Source organism: Desmodus rotundus, chromosome 1 (genome assembly GCF_022682495.2).
Source record: "Desmodus rotundus isolate HL8 chromosome 1, HLdesRot8A.1, whole genome shotgun sequence".
Classification (NCBI taxonomy): Eukaryota; Metazoa; Chordata; class Mammalia; order Chiroptera; family Phyllostomidae; genus Desmodus; species Desmodus rotundus.
The window spans coordinates 27,542,767-27,548,766 of NC_071387.1; positions in this window are offsets into that span (position 1 = coordinate 27,542,767).

A 6,000-nucleotide genomic window follows, 5' to 3' on the forward strand; every position below is an offset into this window, starting at 1 on the left:
CCAACCAAATGAGGATTTAGTGTAGGTTAGGAGTTGACATGTGGCTTGCAGCCTGTTTTGGTAAATAAAATTTTATTGGAACACAGCCACATTCATTTGTTTAAATATTATGTATGGTGTTTTAGCTCCACAAAGGCCGAGATGAATTGTTGCAACAGAGACCACCTGGCCCCTAACACCCAAAATGTTTGCTATCTGGCCCTTTGCGGAAAGTGGGTTGTATCTCTGAGCCGGGCCAGGACTCGGATGAGGAGAGTGAGACACTTGCCTAAGGTGCAGAATTTAAAAGGGGCACTGAAAATCTCAAGATTAAGTGACATTTTATGTAATATTTAAAAATAAATATTAATGTGAAGAATCCATAATGAACAAAAGTAACAAAATTTTCAACAAAGGGAAACTCAGTAGTAGCACCCTGCCACCCACACTGGAGCCCGAGGCCACGCTAATCCTGTCTTTGTTTAGAATTTTGGTATTTTGTTCATCAGGTAGGGCAGAGAAGTGCCCTGAATTCCCTAGCACAAAGCTTAGCTATATTGGGCTTATAATACGTTTTTTCATTGATTATGAATTCATTAGCCCATGATACTGCAGAAGAATTAGGAAAACCGTGTGAGAGCAATTTGACCTAGCTGTTCTGGTACTTTTGTACTTGTCTACAATTTGTAGAATTACTATGGCAAGACATGAATACATAAAAAACTATTCTGTAGTTGGTGCACCAACAAATATTGACAATGGGTTCTGCCTTAGTCCTAGACTTGTGGGCGCCATCCTAATTTTTATGGCTGTTTTAAGGTGGTATCTTGGGGGTTTATTATACTTTAGGAATAATTTTGAACATCCTTTTTAAAAAAAATTTAGATGGCCTGTAAAGACTTGCTCATAATATCTAAATGCTCAACATACTACTTTTTAGCCAGCTATTTCTGGAGCCCTGGCCCATTTCTTAGTTGATATATTCATCAAATAAACCAACCTCAGCCTCTCCTTCCAGGCTTTTCTTGTAATATCTCCATTCTGACTGAAAGATGGAAAGTCCATTTCCAAAAGCCAGATTTTGGGGGATTCTCAGCTGCATTTTTCAGAGTTCAGAGGTTCATGTACTATGTACACTTGAACTTTATTCAATAGGACATTTGCATGCATGTGCTCCCAAGGAATGAACATCGTATTGATCAGTACAGAGGCTTGGATGAGGATAGGGAATGTGCACCTTTCTGTTCCCAATACCCACTATTTGGGAGAGAGAGATGGATTTTGGTGAAGGCCGGGGAAGGAAGCACTCTCTAAGTGGATGCTGAAGTTATGTAATAGCCATTAGACAAAACATTTTAAAGGGAGTGCACTAAATGTAGGAATGGAGGACACAATTATACATTTAGTTTACCCTTGAAAATCAAAATAAATATGCCCAAATGGTAGTCATTCAAATGCAAAGAGAAAATTATTCATGAAACTCTGATAAATTTACAAATAGTTTTGTCTGAATTATACTTAAAATGTTAGCTGGGATTTTGTCTTTGTTACCAGACTTCTGTTACCTACAAGTTAGAAATTACGGTTCTTCATCATGTGGGGAAATAGAGAAAGAACAAGAAAGGTTCTCCTTCCTCACCTCAGTTCTTTGATGTGGATAGGGTAAGGGTGCGAGAGTGGTAGGAGCGAAAGGAAAAACTCAGAAACAGTATTTGAAGAAGAGGAGAAGGAGAAAGAGGAAGAGATTAAAGGAGAAATGTGGAGTGGAGAGGAGGAAGAGGACAGAAAGATAGGAGCATGGGTCTCATTGCTTTATTGTGTGCGTGAGCTGGCGATAATATGATGCAGACAAACTTAACAAGTGTTGCCAATGGAGACTTGATATTTACTATACAAGTGTCCTGTAAATAAGTTGCATAAAGAGGGGAAATAATTCAGACCTCGTGCCGCTATGGTGATTCCTTCTGAAGGGACTAATCGGAATTTTGAGAAAATGCTTGTGTCTACTATGAAGTAAACTAAGGAAGAAGTAAGCATTTATCAAGGACACATAGCAAGATCTTTGAGGAATTTGCCTGAGAATTAAGGTCCTAACACTTCATTTATTCCCACTATCCTAATTTCCCTTTTATTTTTCCAATCTTCTGAGCTGTTGGGTGAACACTTTCTCTGGTATGTGGAAAAATGGAAGGGTTTTTCTCAGGAAACATTTACTGCTCTTTCTTAACTTTACTTAGAGGAATTGGTTGGTGCCTTAATTTTTCTCTATTAAAAAAAACTTTTTGAGAGAAAAGTTGAAGATTTTCTGCATAGGCATTTTTCTAACATTTCATAGCTGAGTCATGTGATGAGCATATTTCTAGTGTTCACAGTAACTGTCTTCTCTCTGGAGAGAATAGAAAGATAGAGTATTTCTTAGCATCTCCCACAGCACCTAGTCCTGTGCTTTATTTACAGAGGGTTCTCAATAAGAATTCACAACATTATAAATGTAAAGGTCTTTATAGGCAATGATATATAAAGACCTTATATATATATAAGAATTTTTTCTACCTAAAGAATTAATGAGAACTGTGGGCTCTTAAGCCAACTTGTGCATCTGTTACATTTTATATCTGAATTACACTGCTGGTGTTATCTTTTTAATATAACATTTTTATCAAACTGATATAAATGCATGGCTAAAAAGTCAAACAGAATAAGATTTACAATGAAAAACAGCAATATACTGTGACATATTTTTTTACACCTGATTTCTGTCTACTATTCATTATGAGCTGTTTCACCTCCTTTTTTTTCTAAATAATGCCCTTACACTAACTTAAAAAATTTTATTTTATGTACTAATGAATATCTGCTATAAATGATGGAGCTCTCTTACGTCATCCATTCTTTCTCTCCTCCTTTCGCCCTCCGTATTCTCCTAGTATAGTCACATAAGAGTTTTGGTTAAATCAATATTTAGAAGTTCTTTCTTTTTATTGTTGTTCAAGTACAGTTGTCTCCATTCCCTCCCCAACTCCCCCCCCCCACACCAGCCATCCCCACCTCCCATCCTTGATCCTACCCCCTTTGGCTTTGTCCATGTGTCCTTTATACATGTTCCTTGACAACCCTTCCCCTATTTTTATTAACAATTCTTTTTAATGGTTGCACTCATTGCCTTATCACGTATACTTTTGGGCATTTATTTTCAGAGAATATCAGAGGTGGGCACAAAAGGTTTATATACTAGGATGTTCATTACAGTCCTTCAGTAATTATGAAAAAATTGACAAAATCTGAAGTCTAGCACCAGGAGTTTTTTGGCTAAGAATATATTATTACTTATTTATATGATAGACTATTAAAAGTAATGTTTTTGAATCATTAAAAACAATATTTTGGAGCACTGTTACTAGAATAGACAAAGGTTGATGACATAATGAATAAAAGGACGCCAATAAACCAGTTGACAGTGTACCTAGTTTGAGCCAATATTTTTTTAAAGAAAAAAGAAAAGGAAAAATGTCCATAATAAGAGGGTATGGAAAACTATGTACCAAAATGTTAAAAGTAGTGTTCTCTAGTTATAGTACTGAAAAATGATATATTTGGACATATTTGTGGAATTTTGACAGGAATTAAATGAATTTCCTTTTAGCTATATTTTATAGGAAGGCAAGAAACTGTCATCATCAGGGAGATCAATCATTCTAAATTTATTTTTGCTATTTAACTGACAAAAAGTACACCTTAATTTGAGTTTTGTTTCTTTGATGGCACTCAAATGATTTTTCATGGCTTTCTTTTCTCGTCGCGCATTGACTGCTTTGGAATTCATTCTATGTCTATTCACGTCCTGTGGATGGTAGATTTCTAGATAGTAAAATGGTGGAAGAGATTATTCTAGGCAGAGAGAACAGCAGGAGCAAAGGCACAGAATTATAAAATTGTTGCGTTTCTGAGGTAGCAATTCCTGTTGGACAAGATTGCCATGTACACGTGGGAGAATAAGGCAGGAAAAGGTAACGCCTTAGAGATGTCGACCATTGCATATTCTTCTAAAGGATTCCTCCTAAGGGAATTTTTCTTCTGCCCACAGCCCTGTTTCCCAAGGGTCTAATTCTCTGAAACTGCGATCCTGCCTGCTCCCCGTGTGATTGGATCACGGTTCATCGGGCATTCCATCCAAGTGCAGGCAATCCATAGGCTGTGGCTTGGCATTGCTGTGGTCTAGCGTGAAAAGACAGACTCGGGCATTTGAACTCTTTAGAACTTGGAACTGGGAAAGCAACTAACTGGCAGTGGGGGCAGACACTGCAAAGCAGTGATTGGGAGTGATCATAGTGTGTGCTGCACACTCGCTGAAACTACGAGGGAATGGAAACAACCACCAGAGGAAGCAGGGCGACAGAGAGAAGGGAAACTGAAAAGAGAAGCAGACACACTGATGGAAAGAGACAGTGGTTGAGTTTCAGGGCTTTCCTGTTCTCTGACAGCTATCAGTAAGTAGCCGTTCAAATGTTTTCTTTTCTTGAAGTCACTGGAGTCCTTTCTACCATAGAGGTATTTTCGGGGGCCATATAAGGAAGAACTTTGTATGGTAGGGCAAGATGTTGATAATTTGCTAGGCAAGGGATAAATATGAACTATACTTGAGATGCAAAGTAATATGATTAGAAGTATACAAAGTGAAGAGTAAATTAGAAGTAGTATGTAGGAGAGATGGAGAAACTGATTTGGGAAGCTATTAAATGAGATACACAGGAGGTAATTAAAGCCTTGAGTTGAGGGTATGACAGAAATTAAATGAGTAGCAAATGTAAAAGCGTAACAAAGGAAGAATCAATAACACATGTTAATTTATTAAATACAGAGGATAAGGAAAAAGAACACATCGGAGTTGGGGCTGAGGTTTTTAAGGCTTGGGAGTTAGAAGTTAGAAATATATTAAGAGAAATAGGGAAGTTAGGAGGCTGGGTTGTTTGGGGTGGTGGAGGCTAGACAGCTGTTTAGTTTTGTTTCTGTTCAGTTTCAGGTGTTGTGGGAAATAATGTTTAGTTAGCCTCTATAACTTTTACTGAAGTCCTACTACCCTGTTCCTGGCCCTGGATGATGGAGGTCGGGGACTGAAGTACAACGGTGAATAAAACACTATTCCTCTGAGGAGTCTGGAGTGTCGTGGGTGAAGTCGTCTGTCGGGTAGAGACATACGTGTGGAGCAGCTTAGAGAGAACTTTTGAACTGATCCAGGTGAGATCTCAATAGAGCCCCCGAGCACCGGACTTCCAAAGGATGCGGTGAGGTGGTGTAAAGAGGACCAAGGGTAAAACCACGGGGGATGCCTGGTGCCATAGGGCTAGAGGAGGAAGAACAAGGGGACTCCTGGCCAGGACATTTTCTATTAAAACAGGATAGTACAGGGTCACAGACCAAGGGAAAGGAGGGTTTCAGGAGACACCAGATCATCCACCGTGTTAAATACAGTGAAAGCTTGAGAGGATCAAGTTGGATTTCACATGGCGGAGGTCAACTGTGACCTTAGAAGGAATTTTTGAGTAAAGGCCTAGTGAGGAAATGGAGGAAACAAATGTAGACCACTCTTCTAATAATGTGGGCTGCTGAGGGGGCGGTAAGAGGAAGAGACTTGTGGGAAGGGGCAAGGTCAACAAATTTTTGTCTGTGCCTTTTTAAAAACTGGGGCTAGCTCGGTAGGCAGAAGAAGAGCTGATAGGTCAGGAGAGATAAGACAGAAACTAAGGAAGGGAGCTGGAAGAGCGGGATGTAAGGAGACGAGAGGGTTTATGGGAAGTGTCAGGATGGGGGGGGGAGAACACGACCAGAAGGGCAGCCACTGCACCCTGGAGCCAGCAACTGAGAAAGGGGACGCAGTTTGCAGCACAGAGGAATTCAGAGGGGAGGAGAAAGGAAGTAAAAAGAAAAACACCTCACACAGCTTCTATTTTCTCAGAATAGTAGCAAGCTAGAAGTAGGAGTCTTGTGATTGGGGATTTTAGGAACATAGAGGAAGAGAAAGTT